An 11,430-nucleotide genomic window follows, 5' to 3' on the forward strand; every position below is an offset into this window, starting at 1 on the left:
CACTGCCTCCTCAAAAGAATATGGTTTTATCTCAACACATCTGCTCATAAGAGCCATGTATCTAGTGTGCCTCTCAGGTGACCTCCTCTTCCTGCGGTATGATGTGGGTTCTCCCACATTCTCTCTCGCATCATGTAATAACTTGTCAACCTTTCTGGTGTGCTTTCTACCATCTCTAGAAGACTCTACCTGAGTGGGTGCCTCCACTCCTAGACCCTCTACATGTGGCTGCTTGGTGGGCTCCAGTATTGTAGCAATAATGCTACAACTCCTGGAGCTTCCTTCTCTAATTTTATCAACCCGGTAGTTCGTAACAAACTTGGAAGCGACGGTGTTGTATGCACAAGTACTAGCTCTTGTCGCAGCTGTCACTTGGTCAGCTGGCACAAGTCCGCTAGGGCTCAAGCAAACTTCTATATGTTCGCAGAAGAAGCTTTTTAAGTGATGAACGAAAGCTATCTCAAAGGGAATTAACCTACTTTGCAAGAATGAACTGAAATCCAACAAAACATAGAAACCCTAGTAAACCCTAATTTGACCAGCTTAATCCTTACGATGCAATGGTGGGAATGCAACTGCCAAAAATGATGCCATTACTTCTATTGGGATGAGATGCATGTGTTTAAACTACTTTCATCTGAAGAGAACATGTTTTTGTATTTTTGCTCAAGTTGGTGGAGTTATTATGACTGTGCTTCTTACTGGGTCTTGACTGTGCAGGGGTAGAAAAAGGGGAGGAAGGCTTGGAAAAGGTCAGGAAGACTCTGAGAGGGTCTAAGGGATCCCTTACATCATTCCACAGAAGTTCACAAAGTTCATATGCCTGGCAACCGTGTTTTCAAGCTTCTACAGGATGTCTGCAGGGGATTCTACAGGAAGTTCATGATTTCTACAGGAAGTCTGCTAACTTCTACAGGATGTTCTGCAATAGGATTTTTGGGTGATGGGTGAGGGAATGAGCTGTAGGGGTGGATAGAGAGGTAGGAGGGGAGCTTGTGATGGCTTATGGATAGAGAGATGAGATGGAGAGGGGGTGTGTAAAGCTGGTTGGTAGATAGGAGGGTAGAGGCAATGGGAGGCCGAAAAGATAAAACAACATGGATAATAGAAGAGTTGGGAGGCAAATGATCTAGCTAGGATATGAGTAGATGGCCTAGGCATGGCTCAGAAGGATAAGGAAATGATAGAGTGGTGTTGCGCAGTGTAAATGAAACAAATCACCAGTGTCTTGCGCAAAACCGAGAATTCATCAACCTATTCTAACTGTTTTATTAAAAACCAAAGAACAGCAATGTAGTTTAAAGGGAAATCGTGCAAGGTGCTGAAACAAAGAGTTATTCCACAAGATCTAAATGCATGGACACTTTTACAGCCGAAAACATCACCTCAAGACTTGCATGAATATGTAAAACAGTGTTTTTGGTAGTTGGCACGGTCTGCACTTCCGGTCCCCAAACAGAGGTGAAAGTGAGTGTGCATTCAACCTTTTTTGGAACTCTGATTAACTCCAATCCTCTTACTCTAATCTAAACTACTGAAGAAATTTTGTTCATAACACTAACCTATGTAACCACACCAAGAAATCCGAATCAGCAAACTGTGTTTCCAAGTGCATGTAAAGGAAAAGAAATATAATGCTGAAAGAAAGACAAGTAACAATACAAAGAAAGGAGCCCTATTGCTCTCAGGTTGGGCCCAACCCTGAGAGCTATAGCTCCTCTAAGAACTCAGAGCTGCCTCAAATCTATCTGCTTATTCATTAAGAGATAATAGTCAAAAGTATGATAACATGCCAAAAATGGCTTACAAAAAGCAAAACAGAGCTATCAGCTCGTAGTCTAGAATGAACAACAAAGTTTCAAAAGTCCCCATCGAAGGCTACAGCCTCAATATTTATACATTATGAGGGCCAAGCTGGCCTCCTAAATTAGTGGGGCTTGGCTGACCAACTAAAAGTAAATTGTTGTTCCCTTAGAATCCGTTGGCTGCCTTCTAGCTCGGTGGTGATAGCTGTTGGAGCTCGGAGTTGAGGTGGAGATCACGAGGAAGGCCATTCAAGGCTGTGGACAGCCTTCCTACAAAACCGCAATGCCACCTTGGTTGTCTCCTTGCCTTCATCTGCGTGGTTTTGCTCCATTTAATGTCAAAAAACCTGAAATAAACATGTATTAGCCTCCTAGGAATAGTGACTGCCCTCCTTCCTACAAATAACATGAATATACTAAGAAATGATGCATAAGTGATGAAAAATGAAGGGTTGAGCAAGGGTAAGTAGGCCAAATGAGCCCAAAATGTTACCAAATTTGGGGCTCATCATCACCCCCCAGCTAAAATATTTGCTCATCCTTGAGCAACTAGTCCAGCTCCTCATCCTTCATTGCCTTTACTGCCACCCTTACATCCCAAGCCTCTGTAGTAGTGTCCTCCTTGCTGATATGGAAACCAGCCTTTCTGTTCACCTCTTCCCACTGTTCATTATCATCCTTCTCTGTGATGCCTTCCATCAATCCTAGCAGCAGTGGTGGGCTTAGTTTGAGGCCAATCCAGCTGGCCTGGAGGTTTTGCATGGATTTCTTATAGAGGGCCACCCGTACCAGAGCTTCCCTCATCCGAGTTGGGGTATGATACTCTCTGATTTTCAGACTGTAGGCCAAGGTATTCCATCTACGGGTGCAAGCTTGGACAGCGTTGTCTCCTAATAGTCTCTCCATATCCTCAAAATGCGCTATGGCTTGGGCCTGTTGATCCATATATCTCAGTGAAGCTTGAGGGTCAGTGGACAAGTGTTGGTGTGCCGAGATTAGTGCAACTGGATCCCCTGGTTCTAGTCTGATTAGCAATGGCTCATTCATTTCTCGGTTCATGACCGCTTTGGCTTCTGCTGCTCTTTTGTCCTCATGGTTCAACCATGAGGCAAATGCCATTAATTGCATATCTCCTAAGGCCGTATTGGGATCCCATGAAATTACATTAGGCAGGGCCAAATTATGGAGGTAGAACTCCGCTGATTTGGCCTTATCCTCTGATGAACTAGTACTGCATACTTCAGTGAATTGTTGTGGGTCTTGGCGCTGAGAGATACCTCTTTGCGCCAAGGTATTGATTTGAAATTGCAGCCATTGGTCTTTCAGGTACAGGCCATAGGATTTGGTCGGCTGTCTGCACTGTATAGCATCCATGGCCCAATTGGCCATGCAGGCCAATTGTGCCTCTTTCTGCTGCAGCTGTTGTCTGAGAGCTTGCACCTCAATTTGTGCTTGCTGTTCTGCTTCCTGTAGATGCAAGGTTGGCTCCCCAAGACCGGTTTGTAGTTCCTTTTTGCCTTGTTGTTCTACTGTGGTGTCATTGGAGGGTGTACCTGTTCCTGTCCTCAGCTCCTGTAGCTGCAATCTAAGCTTTTCGTTTTCTTCCTGTAGGAACACTCTTTGGCAATTTGCCACGTGTTTAGCCATGGCTAATTCACTTCTGGCCTCCTTGAGTTGCTCTTGCAAGGGACCTATGTCTGCCACACCCTTTGACTTGGCTATTTTCATCCACGTGTGTGTACGTACTCTCTCTTCCTCCAATGCAAAAAACAGTGGCACAGTGAATTTCTGAGGTATAATTTTGCCAGCCTCTAAAAAGTTGTAATATGAACTCAGACTTGGCTGAGGGCTAGGCTCTGGAATATGCTCTTTTTCTACTTCTCTTGGTGGCTCTACTTCGCCCTCCCTCGGTGGTGATGAGGGTGCTTCTCCTTCCATTCTCTCTGTTTCTTTAAGCCTGGCTAAGGTTTCCTGTAGAGCATCCTCAGCATCCTGTAGCCGAGCTTTTGAAGCCAATTGGTCTAACCTTTCTTTCCAAGTAGTTTTCTTCGGGCTCCCCCTCTCATAGGTGACTGATATCCTTGAGGGGGACCTCTCCTTGGGCGAAGTAGGGGCATCATCTATAGTGATTGGGCTGCTGGACGGAGGCTGTGGCTTGCCCGTCTTTATTCTCACACTTCTCCTAGCTTTAAAATATAGAGGGGTCTCCCTCTTTCTCTTCTCCTTTGGCTTAGGAGGTGTGTTGAGGGCGGCCAGCACAGCTGTTGCCTCCCTTGCAAGAATGTCAGCTTTCTTCTCCTTGGGTTTCGCTTTCTCAGGGCTTCCTGTAGAAGACCCTTTTTCGGTTGATTTCGGGCTTCCTGTAGAAGGCCCTTTTTCAGCTGATTTCGGGCTTCCTGTAGAAGTTGGTTTCGGTTTTCTTGTAGAAACAGGTGGCACCACTTTAGATTGCTTTGCTGAGTGTGTTTTACTTTTTGACTTGGTTGCGGCTGTTGTCGAGGCACCTTTGCTGATGTGGACCTTCTCTGCCTTGTCCACTCTGCTTTGTAATATTTTCTCTCTGGCCGTCAACATGGGTGTGTCATCCTTCTCTTTGGCACCCTTTTTCTCTTGTTTCTTCTCTTGCTTTTTCTTCTGCTCCGTGGTCATGGTCTTCTGGCCTTTTTCTTTCTTCCCTGCGGGCACTGACTCCTTCTCCTCACTGCTAGATGAACCGAGCTCTTCGGTCAACATCTTTATATCACCATCCTTGGTCAAATTTCTGAAGGCTTCCCATGAGAGAGGAACCTTGTATGTGTGGAGCGCATCCTCCACGAGGAGTTTAATGAGTCCATGGTGTGCTACCTGGTCTGGTGTGCCTTCTTTTAACTTGGTGGCACATTCAATCATAGACTGTAGTAGAAAGTAGGGGATACTCAGTTTTTTTTCTACAGGTAGGTCCATCTGGTGCCTTAATTCCGTGAGTAACCGAAAATGGTACCCATATACAATGCTAAAACGACCTTCGCAGGTGATGTACTTCATAATCTGCAGACTAACTTCACTCCACAGTGGCAGTAAGCTGGTTCTACGAACCCCGTTTTTATCTTCTGAGAATTCCTCCTCTGGTGGAAAGAATTCTTTCTTAGCCTGTTGGCCCAATTTCCTTTCTTCTTTATCCCATGGTAATCCCATTGGGAGCTCAGTAACTCGGCTGATGAATTGTGGGGTGAGTCTGAGACTCAAACCCCTGAAGTTGACGGTGGCCAATGTTTTGGATTTCGGCTTCAGAGCTTGCAAAAACTCCTCTGCCACCTCATCGTCATAGCCCTACAACTTGTCGTAGAACGACATCCATTGCGCTTGCGTGAATAGCTCCACCACCTCAGGATTCTCTCTTAACTTTGTTGAATCGGTTGGTTCCCTTCTGATGAACCCACCCGGCATGGTGAAAAAAACTGCTGCGTTAGCTGGAGGTGGCGAATGCGGAAGAAAATTGGCCTACTGGGACAGAGCGTAGAATTACGCCTCTGTCACGCATACAATTCACGAAAACTTATCCTCGAGGACCTTAACACAGCTTAATTATACTGACATCCTGTAGGACGACAATTCATGCAACGGCAGACAATACTTGCAAATTTTTTTACGACCAGACTGTAGAATGTCGACTCTGCCACCCTCGAAACCAATTGCATGGAAGGTTCAGGCTTACCTTTTTAATCCGCCACTTTTTGACGTGAGGAACCCAATTTCCTGTAGAAGCAGCGCACGAATTCTGGAGGATACTGCAGTGGGTCTGCGCTCTCTGTGCTGCTTAACAGCCGTTCGAACGGCCGAAGACTTAGAGTGTCGAGCTTCAGAGGAATCCGGATGCTCACTCGACTTTCAAACGGCAAATGATAAATGCGTGGGGTGGCAATCTAGCCGATTAGATTTGAATCCGGCGGAATCCGTGGCGCGAGGGTGAGCTGTCCCTGCCGGACCGTTGGACGACGTCACTCCATCATTCTTCTGCAAGTTCCCTTACTGCCGCATCATTCCCCGCAGATCCGCCGCCGTCATTTCTGTTACAACTCATTTCTCCCCGACTGGATGGCTCTCACATGTGCACTGCCCATTCCTTTTGCCACGACCACCGCTCAAACATCCGACTAGACCACTGACTGGTCGACGTGGCCAGTCGAATGGCCATACGGCCGCTCAACCCATTCACTTCACACTTCGCAAACATTTTCAAAGTAAAATTCATGCAATTCGACGGAAGAAAGGGTCGAGGCACTTACCTGTGCGGCCGCGACACGATTCTTCAGGCTTTTGGACGACGATGAGTAGATTTGTTTGCTGCTGGTGGATTGCACAGGCCCGGAGGTTCCTCTTCACAGGCCACTGACGATTTTCTTATGATTCGGCTGCATGTGCCTGCGTTATCCTTGCATGTTGCAGGCGATGGAATGGTGTACACTATAGTTGGCTTAACTACTACGGGACTCCTGCAGGATGTCCTGTAGCAGTTTTTCCTCCTCGGGTGCATGCTGCACGACGAAGGCAGTGGCCTCACGATCACGCTCACAGAGCTCATGGATGGCTGGGATGGATATGGTATGGCATCTCAGCGTTTTTTCATTTTAAAAATTGCTTTCTCTTGATAACTCAATGATCTGCTTTGATGGTGCAGGTATCTTCATTGCATGTCGACAGGGGTGGTAGAAAGAGGTGACAGCAGTGTGTGAGGGAGAAGATGGTAGCTTGCATGCGTCTATACCGGACCTTGGTCGTTAGATCTCCTCATATAATCAGTTCTGGGCCGTCCCAAACTTCTACAGGAAGTTTCCTGTAGAAATACAGAACTTCCTGTAGAAAGTCTGCACCTTCCTGTAGAAAGTCTGCACCTTCCTGTAGAAAGTCTGCGCCTTCCTGTAGAAGACTTAAGCTGTGATGAAATCGTGCCCATACCTTGGAGAAGATGAGTATTCTTGGAGGAGGTGCTGGTGAGGTCTCCTGGCAGCACGATAAGGATCCCTGACTTTGAGTTGAGAGACCTCCTCTCTTTCATAGAACACCTGCAACCTGCATGCATTTCCACATTATAAACTTGATGTCCCTGTCTTTTTTGCTTATTGTTTTTTCTCTTTTTTCCTCTTTTCTTCTTTTTTTTTTTTTTTGAAAGATAGCAGGGGCGCCTCAATGAGGTTTTCACCCTTTCCATCTGCCTTAAGCGCCTCAGAGAGGTTTTCACTCAAGGATCTTTTTCAAATTTCTCTAATTTTTTGAAAGACAATAGGGGCGCCTCAATGAGGTTTTCACCCCTACCACCTGCCTTGGGAGCCTCAGAGAGGTTTTCACCCAAGGATCTTTATTTCTTTTTCTTTTTTCTTTTTTTTAGATCTTTCAGGGTATGCCCAAAGCAGAGGCAGAACCCTTCTCTATGACCAGCACTAACTTCTCCACAGTTTTGATGAACTCTTGTCTTGAGAGAGGTTTCCTGTAGATCTTCAGTCGATGCCCATTGACAAGCATGGGGATGGCCTCCTCATCAATGGTCCGAATAAGAACAAATCCATTGTCATGACATTTTTCCACTGCATATGGTCCCAGCCATCTGGTTCTCAGCTTCCCCTTGAAATCTTTGAGCCTGAAGTCATACAACAGTGCCCAATCTCCTGGCTGGAATTGCTTGTCATTGAGGTGTTGGTCATGCCACACCTTTCTCTGAAGTTGAACCACTTCTGAGTGAAGGAGGGCCTGCATTCGGTGCTCGTCCAGTCCATTCAGCTACAATAACCTTTCTTGTTGTGCATGGCTGAGATCTAGGTCCAGCTGAGCTGCCATCCTCAAAGTGTTGTATTCAAATTCAATGGACAGCAAAGCTTTCTTCCCATAGACCAGCTCATAAGGTGTGAAGCCGATTGTGGTCTTCCAGGTGGTGTTGTAAGCCCATGTGGCCTCAACCAGGCGATCTGCCCAATCTTTCCTACTGCTGCTCACCACCTTAGTCAAAATCCCTTCCAATGCTCTGTTGGTGACTTCCACTTGCCCATTTGCCTGTGGATGATAGGGGGTGGAAGTCCTATGCTTGATTTTGTGATGAGCTAGTAGGTCTTCAATTAAGTTGGATGTGAACTGGCTTCCTTGATCGGTGACTAACTCTCTTGGGTAGCCAAATTTGTAGAAGATGTTCTCTCTTAAGAACTCAGCCACCTTTTCTTCTGTTGCTGCTTTGATTGCCTTAGTTTCTGCCCACTTTGTCAGGTAGTCAGTGCACACAATGATGTAAGACCTTTGCCTCGAAGGAGGGTTGATTGGACCCACAAAGTCCATACCCCACTTCTCAAATGGCTCAAGAGTCACTTGAGGTTGGAGAGGCATCTCATCCCTTTGAGTCGGGTTCCCCATTCTTTGGCATTGGTCACATTGGCTGATATACCTTCTGACATCTTGATGAAGTGTGGGCCAATAGTAGCCTGCCTGCGGGATTTTGAAGGCAGTCCTCTTTGCTGCAAAATGTCCTCCACAAGGCCCATCATGACAGGTGAGGAGGATATCAAAGACTTCCTCCTCCCTTACACAATGCCTTAAGATCTTATCAGGGCCAAGCTTGAACAGGTTGCCCCCGATCCAAGTAAATGAAGCACTTTTTCTGATGATTCTGCTCTTCTCTCTTGAAGATAGGTGCGGAGGGAACTGTGTTGAAACAAGTTAGTTTGTTATATCAGCAAACCATGGAGAGAGTACTGAGATAGCAAACAGATGTTCATCGGGCATTTGGTCATCCACTATTCCATCCTCATCTGCAGATAGATCCAATCTAGATCAAAAGTCAGCAACAACATTTTCTTTACCTGGTTTGTCAACAATGGTCAAATCAAACTGCTGCAACAAAAGTAACCATCTAATAATACGAGCATTCACATATGGTTTATTCATTAAATATCTAATTGCAGCATGATCAGTATGTACAAATGTTTGATAGCCAGTGATATAATGTCGGAACTTGTTCAGTGCATGGACCACAGCCAAGAATTCTTTCTCAGTTACAGTGTAATTCAGTTCTGCTTTGGACAAGTTTTTGCTGACAAAGTAAATGGCATACGGAAGTTTATGTTCAACTTGTCCTGAGGCTGCCCCTATGGCTTTGTTCGAGGCATCAGTGTGGATGTGGAAAGGTAGGGCCCAGTTTGGACCTCTCAAGATTGGGGCAGACACCAACTTGTCCTTTAATTCATTCAAAGCCCTCTGACAATCGTCAGTCCATTTAAACTCCACATCTTTTGCCAACAAACCAAACAATGGCGAGGCTAGCTTGCTGAAGTCTTTAATGAGTCTCCTGTAATACCCTGCTAATCCTAAGCAACTCCGAACATCCCTTACCTTTTGGGGAGGTGGAACCTTCTTGATGAGAGCAATTTTGTTAGGATCCACCTGTAACCCTTGGCAAGAAATGGTGTGGCCTAGCATGGTCCCTTCCGTCATTAGGAATTCACATTTTTCAGGACTAAGTGACAGGTTCATCTCAATGCATTTGGTTAGGACTTTTCCCAGATTGGACAATGCTTCCTTGAAGTTGGACCCATAAGGAGTGAAGTCATCCATATAGATTTCCACCGCATCATGGACCAGCTCAGAAAAGATGCTCAAGACGGCTCTCTGGAAGGTAGCAGGAGCATTGCATAGCCCAAAGGGAAGAACTCAGTAGGCAAAGGTACCCCAAGGACAAGTGAAGGTTGTTTTATCTTGGTCTTCCGGGCGGATTTGGATTTGGTTGTACCCGCTAAACCCATCCAGGAAAGAGAAAAACTTCTTTCCTGCCAATCCATCCAACACTTGATCTATGAAAGGTAGAGGGAAATGGTCTTTCTTGGTAGCTTTGTTCAGTTCTCGGTAGTCCACACAGATTCTCCACTTCCCATTTTTCTTGGGAACCAACACCAGAGGGGACACCCATTCGCTATCCGAGATGGGGTAAATGAATCCGGCATCCAACAGTTTTTGCAATTCTTCCTTGACAATGTCCTTGAGGGTTGGGTTCATTCTCCTCTGGGGTTGCCTAACCGGTTTACAATCCTCCTTGATGTAAATGTGATGGGTACAGACCGAAGGATGGACTCCTTTCATCTCCTTATAGCTCCAAGCAAAAGCATCTAGATGACTGGCCAACAGACTACACAGCTCCTTTTCCTGAGAAGGAGATAGGGAGGAGCTGATCTTTAACGTCCTCTCAGGGCCGAACTCCACATTCTTGACTCTGGGAGTGACAAGGTTGGTTGCACAAAGGTCCACTAAGGTGTTGGCTTGGGCATCCTCCACCAATTCCTCTAAGGATAGTGCACTGGGAGGTGGATTCTGGATCAAGGTTTCAATCAAATCATCCTCGGTTGGGGGGCCTCCCCTAGTGGTGTCTAGGGTGCACAAAGGTGTTGAGTACACCTCATATTCTTCTCCTTCCTCCAACCAAAGTGGTAAGTCATGCTCTAATGAGGGTTGGGCAGGAGGGTATAGGACTAGCTGCTTGGACATAGGACCATTTTTGATGGTCATGTTTCCTGCACGGCGACTTATGTAAGCATCTGCAGTGGCTAACCAAGGCCTTCCCAAAATAAGAGGATATCCAGTGAGCTTTGCCTTTGGTTGCAGCACCAAGAAATCTGCAGGATATTCCCAAGAGTCAACAGAGACCAAGACATCCTCCACAATCCCTTCGGGAGTCACGGTGGAGCGATCTGCTAGTTGCAGGATTGTCGAGGTCTTCCTCAAGGAACCCTGAAGGTTGAGTTTGAGCATGGTATCCCTGGTCATCACATTAATGGCAGCCCCCAGATCAATCAAGGTGTGAGGTATGATGGTGCCATTGATGTGGACATCTACTACAGGACTCCCAGGATCTAGGTACTTTGGGCAGATGACTTGTCCTAACATAAGGTCAGACAGTTGTCCTAAGACATTGATGGTTGAAGCATCCCTCTTTCGCCTGCCTGGGTGTTTGAAACACTTTTCCTTAACCAGTTTGTTGTATATCGGTACATCTTTGATGGCTTGGAGAAGTGGTATTTTCACACACAACTGCTTGAGCTCTCCCACTCTGGGTTGGGTTGTGTGGTGGCTGTTAGTCTCTCAGGAAAGGGTGGAATGGCCTTTGGTTCACTTTCCTGTTTGTCTTCCTCGTCATCTGGGGGAGGAGGTTGGCGATCTGGAAGAGTCTTTCAAGATCGCAGATTGATCTCCTGGATCTCCACAGCATAGGTAGGGCATGATGTTTCCCCGGTGTATACCTGCTAGGCCTGTCTGTTGTTGGGGTTTGGGTTCGATTGAGCAGGCATTTGAGGTTGCCTTGGAGGAGCAGGAGGTAATGGTTGAGGTTGAACTGGTGGTGGAGGTAAAATGGCGGGAGGAGTGTTGTACTGGGGCCTCCACCCCGACTGAGGTGCATTCCACTGAGGTTGTGGCTTGGCATGTGAGTGATATGAATGAGTAGTGGGTTTAGTGTGGTACTGAGGTAGGTAAGACCATGGAGGAGGCACAGACCAGGAAGGATGAGCAGGGGGGGCCCAGGAAGGCATAGGAGTAGATTGGTTGGGGCTGTAATAAGCTTGTGGTGCCCCTTGCATCCCCTGCTGGTAAGGTCTAGGTCCTTGTGGCCTCCTTTGGT

Source organism: Pinus tabuliformis, chromosome 7 (assembly GCF_031772625.1).
Source record: "Pinus tabuliformis cultivar Carrire ecotype Pingquan chromosome 7, CPIR1, whole genome shotgun sequence".
Lineage (NCBI taxonomy): Eukaryota > Viridiplantae > Streptophyta > Pinopsida > Pinales > Pinaceae > Pinus > Pinus tabuliformis.